At 44.0% G+C, this 24,263-nt stretch overlaps 1 pseudogene; it reads left to right on the top strand.

Annotated features, from left to right (window-relative positions):
* The first annotated feature begins 8,376 nt into the window (after positions 1-8,376).
* LOC147613669 (E3 ubiquitin-protein ligase XB3-like) lies at positions 8,377-9,245 on the top strand (annotated as a pseudogene).
* Positions 9,246-24,263: the final 15,018 nt, after the last annotated feature.

Here is a 24,263-nt window from a genome sequence, read left to right as displayed (position 1 = left end):
CACATTCAGGATGCCAAGTCCCCCAAGGAGACGTGGGACACCTTGGTAAAACTCTATGAAACAAATACCAAGGCACGTAAGATACAGTTGAAGAATGAACTTCATACTGTGGAGAAAAAGAGCATGTCTGTGAATGACTATGCATTGAAGATAAAGGGTATTGTGGAATCCCTTGCATCTATTGGTGTGTCAGTAGATGATGATGATAAGATGGAAGTCTGTCTACGTGGTCTCGGGCCACAATACAAGGCGCTCAAGACGTCTATTCAGACTCGGGAAAACATTCCCAACTTTACAGATTTGGTGTCTATGCTGATTATAGAAGAGAAAAGCTTGGGTGAAGACCAACAGTCTTCACAAAACAAAAACAGTTCAGAGCAACAGGCCTTCTACACAAGTTCAGGTAGAGGATGAGGTAGAGGAGGCCGTGGATGCAGTCAAGGAGGTGGCCGAACAGGTAATCAAAATTATGGCTAGCAACAACAGCCCCAGAATACACAACAACAACATCAACAACACACAGGTGGAAGAGGCAAATTCAGAGGCAGGGGGAGTCAAAGAGGACGTGGAAATTGGCAAAGGCAATATAATGATGCACGTGAATGCTTTTATTGTGGTAAGCCTGGACATGTGCAGGCAGAATGTTATAAGAAGCAGGCTGACATGCAAAATGGGAAAGTGCAGCATAACAACTATGCATCCTCAAGCAGAAACAATGAGGATAATGAAAGGTTGTTTGTTATGCAGCATGTCGTGAATGCCGTCTGAAAATGTTGAAGCAGCACAAAAAGATGATGTATGGTATGTGGATTCAGGTGCTTCGAACCACATGACAAGTCATGGGGAGTGGTTCAAGGAGATGAAAAACCTTGAAAGACCAGGTTTTGTGGAAACAGGGGATGACACTGCTCATCCGATTGCCCATGTTGGAGATGTGCCATTGTCTATGCAGGATGGCAAAGTGAAGTACCTTGCAGATGTACTTCACGTTTCGAACATAACAAAGAATCTGGTTTCAGTTGGCCAGATGATTGAGCAGGGTTTGCAGGTTTGGTTTAACCCTGATGGTTGTTATGTTGAAGACTTTAAAGACAAGTGCAGGTTGGTTGCAAAAGGTAACAGAGTGGGCAGAATGTTTACATTGAATGTAGACATGCCTGAAATGAGTGCTATGATGTTTGCAAATGGTTCAGGAATTGTTGCAGACACAGACATTTGGCATAAAAGAATTGGACATGTGAATGTGGAGAGAATGAAGTCTATGCAGACTAAAGGAATTGTGATAGGGCTACCAAAATTTAAAGTGGAAGGTATGCAGAGAATATGTGAACTATGCCTAGAAAGCAAACAAAGCATGTATTTCCACGTAACAGATATGTGAGCAAAAATGCACTAGATGTTGTGCATTCAGATGTATGGGGTCCTACGAAGACCATGTCTATGGGAGGCTGCAGGTATTATGTGACATTCATTGATACCACACAAGGAAAGTGTGGGTATATTTCATGAAGGAGAAGAGTGAGGTGTTCACTCACTTTCAGAATTTCAGAGTTTTGTTTGAAAAGCAAACAGGGAAATATGTAAAGTGCCTAAGGTCAGATGGAGGGAGAGAGTACTTCTCCAATGAGTTCTCTGAATTTTTGAAGAAGAATGGTATTCGGAGACAGTTTATATGCAGATACACTCCGTAGCAAAATGGAGTTACTGAGCGGAAAAACAGGCACATTGCTGAGATTGCGCGAGCATTGATGGAAGAGAAGAATATGCCGCATAGCTATTGGGCTGAGGTTGTTTCTACAGCAGTATACATCATGAACAGGAGTCCAACTAGAGCCATACATGATGTAACTCTAGAGAAGAGGTTTACTGGGGTAGAAAACCTAATTTGTCTCATCTGAAAGTCTTTGGATGCATTGCATATGTGCATGTGCCAGATGAGCTGAGAACTAAGCTAGATCCAAAAGCTGAAAAATGTGTGTTTATTGGATATTCCCTTGAGCAAAAGAGATACAGGTGTTATAACCCTGCTACACGTGAGTTAAGGGTAAGCAGGGATGTTGTTTTTGATGAGATGAGCAACTGGTATGCTGTTGAAAAAGAAGCTGTTGGGGCTGATGGGAGTGGAAGTGTGGTTGCACAGAATGCAGGTCAGCAATCACAGTCTTTAAGTGGACCAGGAGAGTCCTCATCTAGTGGGTGTGTTGATAGACCATGGAGTGGCAGGCTGCGTCATAATACCAGTCCTGCAAATGTGATTAGTACATCACGTAAAGGAAAAGAGAAAGTGGTTGAGCCCCTTGGTATGCCTGACATTTCTGCAGGGCATTCTCATGTTGATGGAGAGTCTAGTGGCTCAGATATGAGCCTTGATGAGGAGCTCGGGATCCCAGCTATGAGAACACCTGGTGTAAAGAAGGCTATGGAAGCCATGAATGAAAAGCTGCGAAGATCTGGGAGAGTGAAAAATCCTGTGCAAAGGTTTACCTATGATGGTTATGTGACACATCACTATGCATATATGGCAAAGGTTGTGCAGGTTGTAGAGCCCACATGCATTGATGAGGTTGTTGGAAATGTGTGTTGGGAGAAAGCTATGGATGAGGAGATGGATGCACTATATGGAAATGAAACTTGGGATTTAGTGCAATTGCCTGAAGGCAAGAAAGCCATTGGATGCAAGTGGGTGTACAAAGTAAAACATAACAGTGATGGAAGCATAAACAGGTATAAGGCTAGATTGGTAGCCAAAGGATATGCGCAGACATATGGCATTGATTATGAGGAAACTTTCAGCCCAGTTGCCAAGATGGCAACAGTGAGAGTTGTGATAGCAATGGCTGCGTTAAAGCAATGGTCTTTACATGAGATGGATGTAAAGAATGCATTCTTGCATGGGGATTTGCAAGAAGAGGTGTATATGTTGCAGCCACCTAGTTATGAGGATGTGAGTCACCCCGAGCATGTTTGCAGGTTGAAGAAAGCCTTGTATGGCTTTCTTCAACCTAGTTATGAGGATGTGAGTCACCCTGAGCATGTTTGCAGGTTGAAGAAAGCCTTGTATGGCTTTCTTCAGCCTTGTATGTTGCAGCCACCTAGTTATGAGGATGTGAGTCACCCCGAGCATGTTTGCAGGTTGAAGAAAGTCTTGTATGGCTTAAAACAAGCACCAAGAGCATGGTCTGACAAGATATTTTGCATATCTTGTCACTATTGGCTTTCATGTAGCCAATGCAGATTTCTCGCTGTATGTGAGACATGGTGATAGAGGGCTTGTGCTTGTTGTCATCTATGTAGATGACTTGATCATTACGGGGGTGACTTGATCATTACGGGGGGACCATGATACAGAGATCTTTGATGTAAAGATCTTGCTTAGACAGAAGTTCGAGATGAAGGATCTAGGGGAGCTCATATATTTCTTGGGCATTGAGGTGATTAGATCACCACATGGATTACTGCAGAGACAGTATGGCTTGGACATGTTGTCCAAGTATGGTATGACAGGCTGTAAACCTATTTCTGTGCCATTGGATCAGAATGGCAAGTTGAGTGTAGATTCAGGAGAGATCTTGGAGGATCCTACTATGTATAGGCGCTATAGGTGCATAGTAGGAAGTTTGATCTACATGACGATCACCAGACCAGATTTGAGCTATGCTATTGGGTTGGTGAGTCAGTTTATGCAGGTTCCACGAAAAATGCATTTGGATGCATTGAGACGCATACTGAGGTATGTGAGGTCTACTTTGCATTGTGGACTATTTTATGAGACTAGGATAGAGATATGTGTACATGGGTACACAGATGCTGATTGGGCTGGTAGTATCTCAGATAGAAGATCTACTAGTGGCTTCATGTTTTCTTTGGGGAGTGTTGCTGTGACTTGGAGCAGCAAGAAGCAGCCTACGGTTGCTCTATCCAGTACAGAGGCCGAGTATAGAGGAGCTGCTATGGCAGCATGTGAGGTAGCTTGGTTGAGAAAGCTACTTGCAGATTTGGGTCTATCAGTGTCATTTTCTGTGACAACATTAGCAGTATACAGTTGGCCAGGAACCCAGTTTTTCATGCTCGCACGAAGTATATAGAGGTCCACTACCATTTTGTCAGAGAGAAGGTCTTGGCAGGAGACCTTGACCTTGTTTATGTCAGCACACAGGATCAGGTAGCTGACATCTTCACCAAAGCATTGGGTACAGAGAAGCTCCGCAGATTCAGAGCTTCACTTGGTGTACATGAGATGGAGTTGAGCTCGAGGGGGAGTGTTGAGATATCGAGCTCGTCTAGTGAGGCGGTGGACAATGATGACCCCCCTGGGGGATAGGCCCCACACTTACACCACTGGCATGGTTGGTGAGATCTTGGGTGATATGCGGCCAGTGGGATGATAGGTTTTGTGACAGCCATTCTAGAGACTGGCATAGTTATAGCGCCAGCTCATTTAGTTGGGTTCACACTATAGAGAACCCTAGTATGTATTTGGTTGAGTACCTTTTCATATTGTGTGTACTCTTATCTTTGTATATGGTGTGTTGAGTGTTGAGTGAAGGGAAGAAGATTTTCAGCCTCTCACCTTGTGTGTTCTCTATTAGGGTTTTGTGAGTGTGTGTGTGCTTGCAAGAGCTCAAGCTCTCTTCCCCCCTGCATCTTTTCTCAGCTCATCTAGCACATGCACATATGCAATGCATCCAAAGACTTTCAGATGAGACAAATCAGGTTTTCTGCCAGTAAACCTCTCCTCTGGAGTTACATCATGTATGACTACAGTTGGAGTCCTGTTCATGATGTAAACTGCTGTAAAAATAGCCTCAGCCCAATAGTTATGCGGCATATTCTTCTCTTCCATCAATGCTTGCGCAATCAGCAATGTGCTTGTTTTTTCGCTCAACAAACTCCATTTTGCTGCGGAGTGTATCTACATGTAAACTGTCTCCGAATACCATTCTTCTTCAAAAAATCAGAGAACTCATTGGAGTACTCTCCCCCTGACCTTAGGCACTTTACATATTTCCCTGTTTGCTTTTCAACCATAACTCTGAAATTCTGAAAATGAGTGAACACCTCACTCTTCTCCTTCATGAACTATACCCACTTTCCTTGTGTGATCACATCAATAAATGTCACATAATACCTGTAGCCTCCCATAGACATGGTCTTCGTAGGACCCCATACATCTGAATGCATAACATCTAGTGCATTTCTGCTGACATTTCTGTTACGTGGAAATACATGCTTTGTTTGCTTTCCAAATTGGCATGCTTCACATATTTTCTGCATACCTTCAACTTTAAACTTTGGCAGCCCTGTCTCACAATTCCTTTAGTCTGCATAGACTTCATTCTCTGCACATTCACATGTCCAATTCTTTTATGCCAAATGTCTGTGTCTGCAACAATTCCTGAACCCTTTGCAAACATCGCAGCACTCACTTCAGGCATGTTTACATTCAATGTAAACATTCTGTCCACTCTGTTGCCTTTTGCAACCTACCTGCACTTATCTTTAAAGTCTTGAACATAACAACCATCAGGATTAAACCAAACCTGCAAACCTTGCTCAATCATCTGGCCAACTGAAACCAGATTCTTTGTTATGTTCGGAACATGAAGTACATTTGCAAGGTACTACACTTTGCCATCCTGCATAGACAATGGCACATCTCCAACATGGGCAATTGGATGAGCAATGTCATCCCCTGTTTCCACAAAACCTAGTCTTTCAAGGTTTTTCATCTCCTTGAACCACTCCCCATGACTTGTCATGTGGTTGAAGCACCTGAATCAACGTACCATACATCATCTTTATGTGCTGCTTCTACATTTTCAAACATGGCATAATGACATGCTGCATAACAAACAATCTTTCATTATCCTCATTGTTTCTGCTCGAGGATGCATAGTTGTTTTGCTGCACTTTCCCATTTTACATGTTAGCCTGCTTCTTATAACAATCTGCTTGCACATGTCTAGGCTTACCACAATAAAAACATCCACGTGTATTATTATACTGCCTTTGCCAATTTCCACGACCTCTTTGACCCCCCTGCCTCCGAATTGGGCTCTTCCACCTACGTGTTGTTGTTGTTGTGTGAATTCTGGGATTGTTATTGTTGCTGCCTGCTGCTGGCCATAATTGTGATTACCTGTTCGGCCACCTCCTTTAGGCACGTCCACGGCCTCCTCTACCTTGTCCTCTTCCTGAACTTGTGTAGAAGGCCTGTTGCTCTGAACTGTTTTTGTTTTGTGAAGATTGTTGGTCTTCAGCCAAGCTCTTCTCTTCTATAATCAACATAGACACCAAATCTGTGAAATTGGGAATGTTTTCCCGAGTCTGAATAGACGTCTTGAACGCCTTGTATTGTGGCCCAAGACCACGTAGACAGACTTCCACCTTATCATCATCATCTATACTGAAACGCCAATAGATACAAGGGATTCCACAATACCCTTGATCTTCACTGCATAGTCATTCACAGACATTCACGTAGACAGACTTCCACCTTATCATCATCTATACTGAAACGCCAATAGATACAAGGGATTCCACAATACCCTTGATCTTCACCGCATAGTCATTCATAGACATACTCTTTTTCTCCACAATATAAAGTTCATTCTTCAACTGTATCTTTCGTGCCTTGGTATTCGTTTCATAAAGTTTTACCAAGGTGTCCCACGCCTCCTTGGGGACTTGGCATCCTGTATGTGCCCAATCATGGTGTCATGTATACTGATAGAGAGCTAATCCATAACTTTTCTGGCTCCTTGGTTCCAATCCTTGAACTCTTTCACATCTGCAGCAGTCGGATTGATCTCCGGTATCTCTGGTGCCTCTTCATGCTCACCTTCTATGTAGTCCCAGTAACCCTTTTCCATCAGGAAATTTGTCAACGTGAACCTCCAAACATGGAAGTTGTTCTTATCAAGATTCTCAGCAACAATCTGGTTTATGCCATCATTTGACATCTTGCGAAACACACAAATTTACCAGAAACAGCACTTTGGTTTGTCCTGCACACAAATTGCTGTATTTTTTGCAGCAAAACTGTACTACACTCAAATGTCACAACCAGTGACCTCAATGTGCATACATACACCCAATGGCAACTGTTGACCTCCTTGCAGCACACACAATGTCTGCATAACCAATCTGTCTTCCTGCAGTTCTTAAAAAACAGAGTTTTGCAGAGAATCGATGACTTATCTGTAGTGCTCGAAATCACCTGCTTTCTAAAAAACGGAGTTCCTAACGCGCCTGAAACGCGTTTTCGGCCCAAAAAAGTTTTGTCTGATAGGACAGTATAGTTGCCCTATAGCTTTACTCCCGCGAAGAAAGCTCCTCAATCAAAGATCGTTTTGCCGGTGCCTCCCGTAGAGCTTCTGAGACAAGGGTGTAGAGCTCCCGCCTCCCGTAGAGCTCCTGAGACAAGGGTGTAGTCGCCAACACAAATAGAGAAGAGTAAAATGAAGCTCTTACCCTTGTACCACTTCCTGTGCTTCTCTTGCTTGTAGCTCAGCCCTTAGCATGAACCAATCTCTGATACCATGAAAAGATGTAGGGGAGAAGAGAGCTTGAGCTCTTGCAAAACCCTAAAAGAGAACACACAAGGTGAGAGGCTGAAAATCTTCTTCTTCTTCACTCAACACTCAACACACCATATACAAAGATAAGAGTACACACAATATGAAAAGCTACTCAACCAAATACATAGTGTGAACCCAACTAAATGAGCTGGCGCTATAACTATGCCAGTCTCTAGAATGGCTCACACAGCCTGTCATCCCACTGGTTGCATATCACCCATGATCTCACCAACCATGCCAGTGGTGTAAGTGTGGGGCCTATCCCCCAGGCGGGTCATCAGTGTCCATCGCCTCACTAGATGGGCTCGATATCTCAACACCACCCCCCTCTCTCAGTGGATCACGCCCCCCCTACCGATTACTCCCCACCCTCTCCCCCCCTCACTCACGCTCCCTCCTCACCGACCACTCCCTATCACATGACCCCCCCCTTCTCCTTCTCTCTGATGCAACCCCCCCTCGTTTGCCACCTCATTGCCCCCCTCCTTGCTTCACTCCCCACCACTGACCCCCCACGCTCCCCCCTCACCAACCACTCCCCACTGTCTTCGTCGTCTCACTCGACCCCCCTCTCCTTCTCTCTCTAGCGCAAAACCACTTCCCCCCTTGCTTCACTCCCCACTGAGCCCCCACGCCCCCCCTCCTTCTCTCTTCCCCCCCTCACCGACCACTCCCCACCATCTCCCTCTCACCCAACCCCCTCTCTCCTGCTCTCTCTGGTGCAAACCCCCCCTTGTTCGCTGCCTCACTACCCCCCCCTTGCTTCACTCCCCACCAACTCCCCATGCCCCCCTCAATGACCACTCCCCTCTCTCTCTCTCTCACTCACGCCACCCCCCTCTCTCCTCTCCACCATGTAGCTTTTCGTGGCCAACTTGATGTGCTTTCGCGGATTTTGGAGAATGGGGCTATGGTGGATGCATTGAATCATTAGAAATAGACACCATTGAGGTTTGCTTGCAAAAGAATGGAAGAGTAGCTTGCATTGAGTTGTTGTTGGAATGGGGAGCTAATGTCCTCGTATTTGATGCATCCTGTGGGAGGACTTGCATGCACTACACTGCAAAACGTGGGCACCTCCACTGCCTTCAGATAATCTTGAATGCTGCCCAATTGCCCACTGTCACCCAAACTTGGGGCTTTTCCCGCTTCATTAATGTCAAGATGGGAGTGGAGCTACCCCTTTACACCTTGCACGGCCAGGTCCTGTCATCTAACTCTAGTCCACTTGCTACGAAAGTAATGGGGCCCTTGTTTGTGTAACAACAACAAAATCTGGCAGAAGTAGCCTCGGATTGGGGAGCATGTTTTTGCAATTTGCGGCTCGAGGTGGGTCAACTGAAGGTGTAAAAGGGCTTCTAGCATGGGGAGCCCATAGGTTGTAGAGAAACTCTCAAGGACACACTCCTTTCTTCATCGTTAATAACACAACATGTGCATCTCTTCTCAACCCTTTGACTGTAGATCCCTTGGTATGGCCATCTCCATGGAAGTTTATGAGCTGACCTTGAAGCGCAAATTCTGTTGGAGGCTGCCTTGGCACATGCTAATGATGCTTGGGAGAAGCGGATCTTTTATGTTAATGAGAAGCATATATTTTCTATTAATGGTGAACAAAGTAACTACTACAAACAGGGCCAAGAAGCTTGCAGATGGTGGAAGTAGCAGTAGCTTCATGGGATTGGTTATCAAAGGATCGTTTAGGTTACTTGCATTTTCCAGGGGCACAGGCAGATGAAAAGGCACAATCCCATTTGTCACAATTGAGTCTTTCCCTCTCCCTCTCTCTCACTCACTCTCTTGTGGTTATGGTTGCATTCTTGTGTTTGTGAATGCTTGCTTGCTTGATTGTGGTGTACCCATAGAGTGGACCGTGTTAGTATAAGCTCCTCTTCTCTTCTTCCTTCTCTTGTCTTTCTCTCAAGATCCCTCTTGCATGCACATTGGCATTGAGTGGAGGTAGAGCTTTCCATAGCTCCCTTCTTCCTTGCTCATCATTACCTAGCATCCCCATTAGATTTAGTCCTTAGTGGATAGATATTGTGTGCACCTTAGGAATAGACATCCTAAGGTCATTTGGTCTCTTATTACCATGGTTTACAAGTGTAGGCATGGTAGGTGGATCCCTTGATGTAGGAGTCATTTTATGGTGAGACTGGTGTGAGACAATTAGGAGATGGTGGAGCCAATCTAGGAAGCTCCCACGTTTTTCCCTTTGTTCTCTATATATAAAAACGAACCTACACTCTTTGGTTGTGTAGTGAGGAGCCCTTGTAAGTGCTTTGTGCAAGCTACCATATGTTTGTAATATAACTTGATGGATCCTTTGTGGGCATGAGCTTATCTCCTCATTGCATTAGGGTAATCTTTGTGGTATTCATGTTTATCATTTAGTTGACCCATCACATGCCAAGTGCATCTAGCATTGCTTATGAACATTGATGATTTTATTTATGCATCATTATCTTTGTGATTAACCATTCTTGCATTCCACTCTCATCCTTATTTCTCAACATTGTATCAGAGATCCTTTCTATCCAGGAGTGTATGGGAGTGTGTTCTTTCATGTGTTGAGAGGCACATCTTTGTGTTGTGGTTCTTCTACATTGTTGGTCTCTTGCCATTGTGTGGGAAAGTGGTGAGAGTCTCAACATATCATGTGTTGATTTCATTAGTTTCAAAGTACAAACTGGATCTTAACATTAGTTGCTTCATTACAACATATATTGCCTCATTATTAGTGTACATGCTTGAGTAGCAAAGGGTAGAGAAATACTTGAGAAAGCCCCTATTAGTGTTCATTACTTTGTGTAAGGTTGATCTCATCATTATCTAGCTTAACAAGGTGGCATTGTTAGGATTGAGAGAGGGGGATTTATCAACTAAGGGCAACACCATTGTGGGTGTGATCAAATCCTTGTGAGAGAGAGTCACTCATTTGTGAGAAGAGTGAAAGGTGAAGCATTGGAAAGAGAAGATCTACTTCAACAATTTCAGCATTCAACTCCAAGTTATTGGGGGTGGAACATCAAGGTACTATGTGTTGTTCTATTCCTAAGTAAAAACAGTGAAATAAATTAGCAAAATTGGAGCACCCCATTGTGGGTGTGTGGGGGTTTTCTCCATAGCATCTTTTAGGGATTTTTTAGCTCACTTCAAGACAAAGAGGACCCTACAAAATCTTTGCCAAAGCAACTCAGAATAGTCACCTATATCTCTGTGATGACTCTGTGACGACAGAGGGTTCATAGCTCTATTTAGCAGAGAACAAGGCACTGTTTGAGGCCTTCAATTCCTCAAAATTGCAGCATACCAGGCGGGTTCTCTTCAGGTCTCCGTGATTCCATCTGTGGCGATCATGCTCAGAACCAAAGGCGCCCAAATTCATTAGCTGTGTGTGCCGGTTGTAACTTCATCTCTACAGATTAGCTTTGATGTCTCTTCTCCAACAACTTAGTTGATTAATTAAGTGCTTAATTAGTATTTAATTCAGTTGTATTTGGTGCTTAATTAGTGCTTAATTCAGTTGTATTTGGTGAAATTTGTTGAGGTTCTTTTGGCGCAGCTCATGGTGATTTCATGCATTCCTCAACTTTCTCCCTCATTTCTAGGAGGGAAAGTTCAACCATTCAAAAAAAATGGTGATTAATGGTTTATAAAAATTAAGGTGCACTTGTGTGTTCACACTAGGCTCTTTGTGAGCATCTTTCACACACTTCCTCAAATCCTAATTACACCATCCTACGTGGCATTTCATATCTTTATGATAACCATTTTGTATCATGCTCTCAGATTATAAAAGAGCATATCCCATTCTTCTGAGTGAAGAGAGAAACGTTTCATTTTATAAGGTTTTCTCGACCTTAGTGGTTGGAGGTTTTCTGGTGTTCTTTTCACCACCTATTGTGATAATCCTTGACAACTTTTGTGGTGTAAAGGGTTAATGGTTGTAAGGGTACTTCAAATATTGGATCCTTGTGATGTTGTGAGCTCTATTGTGAGTACTTCAAATATTGGATCCTTGTGATGTTGTGAGCTCTATTGTGAGCACATATAATACATAATGAGAATCCCATGTTTGAGGGGGGGTGGGAACACATACTCCTTGGTGGATCTTACCTTTGTGAAATACATGGTGACCCTATCTTTTCCATGTGTGAGATGGAAGCAACATGGTCATCTTCTCATCTACTTTGTGTGTATTTTGATGACTCTAGACACTTCTTGTGTGAGAAGGCAATGGTTTTGTCATCATCATGTGAACTCCTTGAACAAACCCTTGTAATGTCCTCGTGTTATAGAGGACTTGGAGCAACCCTTGTGATAATGCATGTGATACTCTCCCTGTGTGAGTTGGAGGTCACTTGCATACTTTGTGATTTCTACTTCATGGTTATTTCTATGTTACCTTTGTGGTACATTCACTATGTGAGCACAAGTATTGTGCACATATCTTTTGTTGAGATCCTTGGTGATACTACTTTCTAGTCTCTATGTGAGATCAGAATCCTTTGTGGCGGTGCACTTCATTGACTTCTTGATGGTTATCAAATCTTGGTGGTGGTCCCATTCCTATGTGCTAGATGGGACTTCATTCATGATGACTACCTTGGTCGTGTCTACATCGACTTGGTGACTTCTTTGTGGCTTCTTTGTGATGGCTTTCTCTTGAAGATGGCATGGGTGGAAACAATTCAAGACCTTTGTGGACTTCTTCAACTAAGCATGAGTGGCAACATGCTACATTTGTTGGTGACACTACATTTGTATGACATTCTATAGCCCATGGGGTATTTTTATCTTAGTGATATCTCAATGAATTGTTTTCTTTAGTGGTGGTCGATCTGATCCAAGCACATCCTGCATCGTATGGATGCTTGATCAAGAGAGGGTGTTCATATTTGTGTGATCTAGCATCCATTAGCTTTAGTCCTTAGTGGATAGATATTGTGTACACCTTAGAAATATACATCCTAAGGTCATTTCATCTCTTATTACCATGGTTTACAAGTGTAGGGATGGTAGGTGGTTCCCTTGATGTAGGAGTCACTTTATGGTGAGACTGGTGAGATAATTAGGGGATGGTGGATCCAATCTAGGAAGCTTCCACGTTTTTCCCTTTGTTATCTATATAAACAAGGTCCTACACTCTTTGGTTATGTATTGAGGAGCCCTTGTAACTACTTTGTGCAAGCTACCATATGTTCGTAATATAACTTGGTGGATCCTTTGTGGGCAGCATGAGCTTATCTCCTCATTGCATTAAGGTAATCTTTGTGGTATTCATGTTTATCATTTAGTTAACCCATCACATGCCAGCATTGCTTATGAACATTGATGATTTTGGTTATGCATCATTATCTTTGTGATTAACCATTCTTGCATTCCACTCCCATCCCTATTTCTTAACATTGTGGATCTCCATTTAAGTGACACAAGTGGAGGTGGAGTGAGTCCCTAGTAGCAGCCTCACATAGGGGCATAAGCCTCATTAGGGTTGACAAAATGCAAGTCTCTGAATCAACCCTTGCATGGCATCATTCTCTTTTTCTCTTCCTCTCTTATGCAAGGTAGTATGTTTTGGTTAACATCTTTGGTGCCGCTGCTAAGGATGAGCTTTTAGTTTAGGGTCCTCCATACATTTCACTTGCTAGAGCCATCACATTGCTCGGTTGGAGTGCGAATCCACCAGTGGTTACATGTTGGATGTGTTTGTTTGCTTGTTTTTTGATTTTATTTACTCTTGCCATGGAGCAATGGAGATCAATGGTGCATGAGGAGATCAATGGAGCATGAGGAGCATCAAAGTCTTCATGGGATGCGGGAGACACAAGTAGGTGCTTAAACCTTGATCTTGAGGTTCATGCAATTTTTAGTTTTGTTCAACATTTGATTAATCCTCTAATTAAGCTCAAGTAATTAGGTTTTCTTATGCATTCTAGGCATCATTGGGTAGCTAGAGACTAGCTCTAGCCTCCTACAAAAAGAAAAACTCAAAAAATCATAAGGTCCCACAGAGCTCAAATAGTCAGAAATCTGAGGATGAGAAGAGGAAAAATTTTCACTCTAGACTGTTTTCTAAGAAGTGTACGGTTGTACCCTTCTCAGTGCCATGGCCGTGTCTTCTTTGCAATGCCCATTACCTTCCCCATAGCATATCTTCAAGTATCCAATGCATTAAATTGAGCAGAGGGAATTTATAAAGGAGTAAACTGCATGAACTAAGCATAAAGAGCATTAAACAGGGGTACAAACTGGAAACAACTGTATTGTTAGGGAATTTCAGTGGGTAGCTATCAGCACATGCACAAATTAAAGATCTCTTTGAACTAACGAGCATACAGTCATACCATCAGAAGCGTACACCCATACTATCTAGTGCGTACACCCATTATTTCCGTAGCCACGCTCGTTCCTTCTGCCCTGCCATAGCCGCGTCTTTTCTACAAGCGCACACCCGTTCCTTTTCCTCAAGACATGTCCATGTCCTCATCCTCAAAGTGTATGCCTGTTCCTTCATTTTTCACAGGCGCACGTCCGTAACCTTCCTAAAGCCATGCATGTCTTCCTCCTAGAAGCGTACGCCCGTGTCTTCTTTGCAACACCCATTCCATTCCCTTGCCGCCAGGAAGCGTACACCTGTAACTTCTTTAAAGCGTATGGCCATACCTTTCCAAAAAAAAAACTACAACAAACAAAGACAGTGTCCCCACCACCACAAGGGGGGCTCAGCACTACTCTTCCACACATTCATGCACTTACGCTCGGGAAAATTGGTGCAAAACAACCCTCTATTCAACAATATAAATTCTCTTGATGTTCCCTCGCTCATAATATCAGACCCATCAGTCAACACAGCTTGGAGCCAAACGGTGGTAGTCTTTGACAGCACCAGTGAGAGTGAGGAGCATCCCAACACAGGACAAGTTACTCCTGACTTAGAGATAGGAGGAACAGAGGCTCAGTGCATGGATAGACCACCTGTTCTGGAGTAAGACCCTAGAATGGAGATAGGGGAAAGTCAAAGTAACCAAACATTCCGTACCCATTCACAGAGAAGGCTTGCTTTGACACTCCAAAGTTTTATCCTGGGAAATGTACAGTCAAACGAGCCACATCCCAAGGATAGAGGTATGGAAAACCAACTTAAACGAGAGCCCATGCCGCCTCTAGATCCTAGAATGGAGATAGGGGAAATGCACAGTCAGACAAGCCACATCCCAGGGATAGAGGTATGGAAAACCAACCTAAACGAGAGCCCACGCCGCCTCTAGATCCTAGAATGGAGATAGGGGAAAGTCAAAGTAACCAAACCCAGACTCCTCCACCGATCTGGAGGAGGGCCATGCCCGAGTCAAGAATGGCTAATTCGTACCAAGTCCAGAGACTAGTGCTAAACCTAGGACAACAAGAACCAGCTCTCCAAGGGCCCAAGACATCCTATTAGAGAGAGAGGACCTACTTGACCCCATGATATCAGCCTGGGGCACCAATGTACTAGCAATACCCACCTCAGGGGGCATACCCAGGGTACCATATGGGGCCCTATGAAGCACAACCTGGTCCTCCCATAAGACAAGGACACCCAATGGTCTATTATCCACCTAGCTCAGCTCCTTCACCTATCTTACCCCAACTAGCACCCACTCTAGCCATGGTAGGGCTAACCCCTCAAATGTTAAGGATAGCCATAGAAATAGGTAGGGGAGTAGTTACGGGCATCACACCCCCAGCACCAACTCCACCCACTCTAGCCATGGTAGGGCTAACCCCTCAAATGTTAAGGATAGCCATAGAAATAGGTAGGGGAGTAGTTACAGGCATCACACCCCCAGCACCAACTCCACCTACAGCAGAAGGGCCCAGACAAGAGCGGAACAAAACCGCTAACATCTCTAAATTAATCACCAATTTTGATGGAACTGGGACCCCATACCGCACTTAGAGATGTTTAATCAGATCTATGACATTCGGCCATGTGGACAATCAAGTCAAGGTGAGTGGCTTTGGCCTCACCCTAGATGGCAAAGTTGTCCAATGGTTTAGGTCCTTGAAAACAGAATATAAGGCCACCTTCAAAGCCTTGAAAGAGGCCTTCAAAGTTGGATACTCCCATCAAGGAACCCGATAGAGTCCCATTGAGCAATTACACAACATCAAACAAAAGGATGGCAAAACCATCCGGAACTACATCAAACAACAGGGTAAGGTATCTCCACTCCCGTTGTAGTGCAGAGACAAGTTCTCTGATGAAAGGCTAATTGGGAGATTTCTAGAAGGCCTAGATAACATACTCTTACATAATTCTTTGTATGACCTGGCCCCATACCTCCTTCGAGCAATGTTGCAAGAGTGCTATGGACTTTGAGGATAACTTCAAGGGAACACTTCTTGAGAACTTCAACAAGGATACATCTGAGGCCTCCTTTAAAACAACCAGCACTAGATTTGAGAGGGAAATAGCAATGAGTCCACCTCGGGACAACAAGTCGAATAGCTGGCCGCTACGCATTAATGAAGAAAATGACCCAACACTGGAAAACCGGCCAAGGTCGGCGGGATCAAGTTGGTCAACCCCATCTCTACCCCAAGAGGAAGCTAGTGTGGTACCCCATTTATCAAGCTAACTATACTAGCACGGAGTGTCCACATCTGCAACTCCATCCAACCATCTATTGCACATATTTCCAAAGGTGGGTAGTCACATGAAGTTACAAATTGCCCTGCTGCCTCAAGCCCTGCCAGCAAACCCCAAGTAACCACTGGCCTTTCCAGCGCCTGCACTTCATAACTCACCTAACCAAGCCAGGAAGTGGCCCAAAGAATAATCTTTAGGTACCATAGATGCCCTTACCACTCCCTATACTTTCACCTCAACCCCCATTTACCACAGGTCACCCCTGTTTGTGTCAGCTAACCTTGACGAAAATTTTTAAAGAAGGGGATGAAGGGGAAGCCACTAAAGGATCCACTTACGAGCCTCTTGAACCAAATAGTCCACCCTCCCAACTTTTAAGCCACTATGTGATGGAGGGAGTCCAAAAGTACCCTATATACTTAGCCACCCCAACTCTATGGGGAGACGGGACATGAACATTGTGGCTAGACGCTTGTGAAAGAATATCACAAAAATTAGAAAAGGGGATAGCAGGGTAGTCATTAAAAGTGGTTCAGAAGATGGCACAACCACCCATGCATCAACCTCTTCATCTGAAGAGGAACAACTGCTATCTTCAGCCACCCATGCCAAGGATCCAATTGACCCAAAAAAGGGATGGCAAATGACCCAATTCCATGAGCTTTTCCTGTTGTGCTTGCTTTCGGTGACAATCCTTATACATGAGTACCTCCATAGGTGCTTGCACACTAACTCCATAGGTGCTTCCACACTAACTCCTTTATGCATCGGGTGTGGAATTGACAACATGTATAAGGATTGTGTGCTAAGAGCAAGCAGAACAGGAAAAGCTCCTAAAGCTAATCCCAGCACCAGCATTAACTTGGTGAGTGTAAGAGACGTTTCATCCACATGGTCCCTCTAACGCAGTGACCAGATTACAGAATAGACAAAGGGCCATAGTTCAAGCAGCAGCAAAGGCATTGACCTCGCAAAACGAGGGACATGAAAAAGTTTTATCTCAAAAGAATGTCGCAAAACAAACACGCATGACTAGACACTCACAAAAGAAGACCATAAAAATTGGAAAAGGGGATAGCAAGGTAGTCATTAAAAGCAGTTCAGAAGATGGCACCACCCACTTCATCTGAAGAGGAACAAGTGCTACCTTCAGCCACCCATTCGAGGGAGCCAATTGACCTTTACCATATTCCCAAAAGTTATCCAAATACCCTAATCCCATTGAGAAAAAGGAGGGACTACTACCAAGCTCAACTAGAGGATGAGCCTCCAACAGCTTACCTCGAGTCATTACCTCGAGCCATGCTGCTCGGTTTCCAACATGCAACCTACTGAGGAGGCTTAGGTGTATAACAGAGAGTTCCAAGAACAAGCACCCCGTAATAGGCCAACACAAGCAATAGCACCCACCACCGCGATGATAGCTACCCCCCACCAAGGAAACCGGGTAGCTGAATATCTAAAAAATCTACGGGATGACCGCCTCAAATGGACACACACAAAAGTCCAAATCCCAATACCCAAGAGCTTGAGGAGGACAAGCCAAGGTGACCTTCCTCAAGGAACCACATCTCCTCCTAGAGACATTGCAAGTCTCTCTTCCTTCCTCTCTTCTCAAATCCAGATCCTCATTGGCACCTTGCTTCAAGGTAGCCCAAGCTTATGGAAGGATCTAAAAGATTGGATGGAGGGATGCCTCAAAGCAAGGATGCAAGAATCTGTGGAGCTAGAGAGCTCTAATGAGATTGAGGAGGATGAACTTATTAAACTCCATGGGATCATTGGCTCCCCCACAGTTTGAGTCAACAAACTCGAACAATATTTCAAAGGTGATGAACTCAATGTAGCATTATCCATAACCTTCGATGGCCTTCAGGTCTCACTGCCATCCTAGATGGAGGGGTAGGAGTAAGCCTTGTCACCAAACAATGCTGGGAGAAATGGGGGGCACCAACCATGGATGACACGACTTTGTTGGTAAAACTCGTCTCACTGCTGCTGATGGAGCCACCACTAGGCCCATAGGTCTCTTAAAGGATTTAAAGCTCAAGATCTTTGGGACCACCTTCCGCCACACCTTTGTGGTTATGAACTTTAGCCGCCCGCGATAGCCAATTCTGTATGATTGCATCCTTGGATGACCCTTTATGAGGGAGATAAAAATGATCCATGTCTAGGATATCGACCACATCTATATTCGGAGAAAAGATTAACCTACACACTTGGAAGGTCCATCCCATGAGCGGTCAACCATTCATAGAGGACTCATTAACAACCACTCGGTCAACTGTAGCCCACATGTGCCAAACTTGCCAAAACAAATAGATGAGGGAAAGGATAGCAAGGAATGTGCACCCCTCCCAGAGCCGAAAGACTCTAAGAATTGGATGCATATCCTTTCCACCTTGGACATACTTCCAAGGCACACAGGAGCCCGATTCGCGAGCCGATGGGCAAGAGATTACGTCTCTCTACATGCTTATCATCACATACTTGCCTAAAGACGCCACTCATGAGCCTGAAAAGGCTAACAATACAGAACCATTATTGGAAAAACACTCAAATAGAACTCGCAAACCCGATGGATTCCTTAGACAATAATGCTATGTTTTTTCTATCGACTCAGACACCCACTTGCTTAAATACGTAGGGGCAGTTGAAGCATATGAATACTTCAACTAAGTCTGGCAAAAGGAGTTTCCCAATAACTCCCTCCTAATCCACACGACTGCCCTCAAACCAATGGAACCCATTGACTCCCAACCCAAACCAAAAAAGCTTTGCCGCTCTGTGCACAAAGCACGCAACAAGAAGTTAGCGCTTGTGGAGAAAGAGGCCAAAAAATTGATAGAAAAGGAAAGTGCTAAATCATAGGAGACAAAACAAGCCCCCAAACACTTCAAAACCTTTAAGATGGCCGATCAATTTGTACAATATGACTTGGCCCAAAGGTCTCACAATGGAGAGCCAGGGACCTCGTATGATGGTTCAATAGAGGCAAAGAAAGTTAACCTAGTGGACCTAGGCAAAGACCTGAGGCCTTTTTACATTGGGGATGACCTCTCGACCAAGGAAGAAATAGAACTCATCGCTCTCCTCACTGAATTTGAGGATTTCTTTGCCTGGAAGTACACAGATATGAAAGTGTACCGCCCGAAGTGGTCAAACACACCATTCCTATGGTTGATAGAGTGAGACTCGTCAAGCAAAGAGCTTACCCCATGAATGCAAAGTACTCCAAGGTGGTATGAGATGAAATTGATCGACTCATAGATGCCGGATTCATCTATAAAATTGAGCACATAGAATGGGTCTCACCCATAGTGATAGTTCCCAAAAAGAATGGAAAGGTGCGAGTGTGCATGGACCTCAAAAAGGTCAATGCTGCCACTATACGGGATCACTATCCCTTACCCTTCACAGAGCATGTTCTTGAAAGAGTCATGGGAAAGGAAGCCTTCCTAGATGGATTCCCTGGATACAATCAGGTTGATCGATCCAAAAGATCAACACAAAACCGTCTTTACTACTAAATGGGAAACTTATACATACCATGTCATGCCTTTTGGACTAACCAATGCCCCCAGCACCATCTGATGAGAATAACCTACAAGGAGTATCTCCAAAAATTCCTTGAAGCCTTTATGGATGACCTCTATGTCAATTCCACGTGGAAAGCACACCTTAAATGTTTACGGAGGGTGCTAGAAAGATGTAGGCTCTACCGTATTTCCCTGAACCCTCTCAAATGCCAGTTTTAGGTTTGGCACGGAGTCATCCTAGGAGATATCATCTCCAAATAAGGAATCTCCCCCACTGATGATAGCAAAGTGCGGCTCATCCTTGAGCTGACACCACCAACTAACTTTAAGGGAGTCTAATGCTTCATGGGACACGTTGGTTACTATTGACGTTTTATTTTCATGGGATGTTGCTATAGCTCACTCCCTTTACGGACTCATAATCCTCTTTGAGTGGATAGAGGAATCCCAAACAAGCATATAACACTCTAAAGAAATCCATGGCCAAGTGCTCCTTTTTTGAGGTCCCCCAACTAGGACATCATATTTCATGTCCACATTGACACCTCCGCCTTTGCAGTTGAGTGTGTGCTAGCTCAACCTGGTGAACATAAGATTGATTTCCCTATCATCTTTACCAGCCCCGCCAACTCAAGGAGGCAGAACAAAATTATACCACCACTAAAAGGGAAGGGTTAGCTATGGTTTAAATGGTCAAGAAGTTTTGCCATTATCTTATGGAAACCAAATTTATCTTCTTTGTAGACCATCAGGCTCTTCTATATCTAGTAAATAAACCCTGCACAACCAGATGGATCACCCGATGGTTGCTAATCTTGTTTGAGTTCAAATTCATTGTCCACAGTGCATAAGGGCTCACAACATGTCTTGGTGGATCATATGTCACGCATCCCCAACGGCAAGCTGCCAGTGGGAGTTGATGACCATTTACCAAACGTGGCCTTGTTTTAACTATGCTTAATTTTGGAATGGGAAGAGGAGGTTTCATACTTCCTCACCAATGGCCTACCAGTTAACCCACTCCTCAACAAAGACCGAGCACGGTGCCTCATTTTAAACAAGTAGCCCCATACCAAATAATCACAGGCCAACTGTACAAGCAAGGGAAGGACAAAATTATAAGACGCTATGTCCGACAAAATGAATATGTCTTCCTTTTACAGGTTCACTCTGCTTGTGCTGGGGAGCACTTCCGCAGAGCAGATATCACTGCATGCAAAGTCCTCACCACAACCGAGCCATGGTGGCCCACCTTGATGGCCGACGCAGTTGAATATGTCAAGCAGCAACGAATGCCAATGAGCAGCGATTCCACACTTTAAGGATAGTATGCCCCTAAACCCCATTGTGTCCTTGCAACCATTTGAAAAATGGGGCATTGCTTTCATAGGACCCATTAGTCCCGCGGCTCGATACACTCAAGCTCAATACATCATCGCAGCCCACGGACTATTGCACGAAATGGGTCAAGGCAAAGGGTACCTGCAAAGTGGACGCGCGATCCACTACCAAGTTCCTTTATTAGTCAGTGTGATCACTTGTTTCTGATGCCCTCTTGAGATTGTAAGTGACAATGATACACACTTCATTAATGAGGTAATACAATTCCTCTTACAAGAATTCCTCGTCACTCACAAGAAATCTTCCCCATACTCCCCTCAAGCTAATGGCTAAGAAAAGAGCACCAATAAAGTTCTTTGTGCCATTTAAACCAAACCAGTTGAAGCCAACCGCAATGATTGGGAACAAAAGTTGCCTGGCGGCACTCTGGGCCTATCAAACTTTCTACAGAGCTGCCACCAATGCGACACCCTTCAGTTTGACCTATGGTACTGAATCGATCATGCCTATGGAGTTCTTGGTCCTGAGTTTGTGAATTGCAGTAAAGGAAAAATTCACAGGCAATGCCCTCAGTTGCAGTAAAGGAAAAATTCACAGGCAATGCCCTCAGTTGTCACCTGTGAGCTAGAAAAGCTCGACGAAACACGTCTCCTCGCTATATATAGTATGATTGTCAAAAAATTGAGACGCAAACATTGGTTTGATGACTAGATTAAGGACAAAAAAATGAACAAGGGTGACATGGTCCTTCTCTTTAGCACAAAAACCTATAAAAGGAAACTCAAACTCAGAGGCTTAGGACCTTTCCTAGTCACTTAGATAACCCCGCAAGGCACAGAGTGTACATAGAGACACTCGATAGTGTCAAGATGGTGGGATATTTCAATGGTAGCAAATTGAAACGCTACTATGGCCCACTAATTGAAACCACCCTCAAGGCCATTCATGACAAAAAACAATGAAAAACCGAACACAAAGAGATGAAACAAACAACCCAACGACAAGCCAAAGAGTCGCAAGCTAAACTTCGGGGGAAAAATAACTTGGTCAACTTGGCCCAAGTAGTAGACCTTGAAGAAGAAGATTGGGAGGTGAAACCTAATTGGTCGTGGTGGTTAGGAATGACCACCCCGACAAGATTCACCCAAAAATTGGCTCTTGTCGATACAAGGGCTAATCACAACTTAATGTCTTATGACACATGGCTTTCCCTCGGGAGGTCCCCATTAAAAAATACCCCAGCCATGGTCACAACAATGGCCTCGCAAAGAAGTTCAATGTTTAGGCACAATCACAACCTTATTCCATATTGGAAATAATCCCTTGGAAGGGAAGTTTTATGTGATGCCTACACGAACTATGGGAAGTTTTATGTGATGCCTACACGAACTATGCGTAAGGAATTTCTTCTCGGACAAGGATGGATGGGACACAACCGCTACAACATCAACTGGGATGCAAGAACTGCCACCTTACAACTAGCCTCCGGCCAAGTTATAGTCCTAATGACGGACGAAGAACCCGTGCCCTTAGATCACTCATGCCAAGATGATAACCCCCTCCTGCCCTCACCACTATTATTCTGCCTTCCGATCAACACCAATCCATACCTCTTAAAAAGTGACCTCTCCCCACTCTGGACACCCAATTGCCTCGCTTATGCTCACCCCACAACCCAGCTCTACCCCCGACAGCCCAATCCAACATCCCCAATGTCACCACCGCTATTGACCACCCTCGCAAAACTAACCTCACTAACAACACTAACCCTCTAACAAATCTAACCGTTGCACACAAGGCACGCCCTGTCTCACCAGTGGTGGTGGATACCTAAAAAGCTTCCCACGGCCCAAGGGTATTATGAAGGTACCACTACTCTGTGGATCCCCTAGCCGCTCCACTTCCCACACTCACATACCGACTGCCACACCAAGTCCTCGTCCCTTGGTACACTGTAGTGGCTCCTATTTTTAGGTTTTGTTGTTCCTTCGCTCATGTCTATATTCAATTGGCTCATTTTTTCCCAAATCAAGCTCGCTTGAGGTGGATCCAAAGTCATTTTGTCTTCTTAACTAGAAAGCACTTTTCTGAGTGTTGGTTTTTGTAAGGTTGGGTGGTTTGATGTGATATAGTCAACCGTATTATCGTTTCCTTAGCCCAGATCAAGTTTGCATCAAAGGTCTCTAGTGCTTCTGAGCAAGTCTTAAACTGATTTCAGACACGTCCCTTTTACTCAAGCTTACAAAAAAGTAGGTTTTCTTTACTAGGCTCACGTCTCTACGTTCACGCTCTAGACTCATGTCTCTAGGCTCATATGTATTGACCCGCTATTGGCTTACGTCTCCAAAGTCACATCTCTAGATTCACGTGTGTTGGCTCATGCCTCTAGGTTCACGTGCGTTGACTCACATCTATAGACTCGTGTTTGTTTTTGTATGGACTAGGCTCACTTTATAAAATTGGCATACCCAAGCACTGACTTTTATGAAATAGGACTGGTGGCAATTATTAGGCAATAACTGTACATTAATATGTTTCAATAATTGCAAAAAGACCAGATGTTTTCTTAAAATTTATAGGTGCACAGATTAAATCCTTAAAGAATATAAGTAGGTATGTCCTTACAAGTCTTCAAGGTAGTAATAATTAGTTGGTATAATATTAGGTTTACCCTCCTCTATACTCATGTCAGTTGAATCATGCCTCCAGACTCAAGCTTACGTCTCCATGCTTACTTGTGTTGACTCGTCTTTTTTCGTGGGACTATGGGCTCATGTTTCCTACTCTGAGAGTTAGTTCGTCCTAGCTTTTTGAGTTTTTTTAGATTTTTTAAACTTGATGGAGGATGATTAAGACTCCTAATCCTAGTTAATGGTGGCTATAAAAGTGATTAAGCTTTTTTGATTTTTTTTGTTGATGTTGTATGCTTCTAAGCTCACAAGGGAAAAGAGAAGGTAGATTATCCTTTTATAATGCCTGATGTTTCAGCACGTTAATCCTTTGTCGATGGAGAGTATAGTATCTTAGAACAGAACCTTGATGAGGAGTTTGGGATCCCGACAATCGTTACACCTAGTGTACAAAGAGCCTAAGCATAGTCGAGAACACTTGGCATTGATCCAGGTGTATGCATGTTGAGGTTTGTGATGGGTATACAACTCA

The sequence above is a fragment of the Cibotium barometz genome, chromosome 43 (assembly GCF_041138505.1).
Source record: "Cibotium barometz isolate CiBa-2024 chromosome 43, ASM4113850v1, whole genome shotgun sequence".
NCBI lineage: Eukaryota > Viridiplantae > Streptophyta > Polypodiopsida > Cyatheales > Cibotiaceae > Cibotium > Cibotium barometz.
Note: the sequence above shows the minus strand (reverse complement) of the source record. Positions and strands in the feature narration are given on the sequence as shown.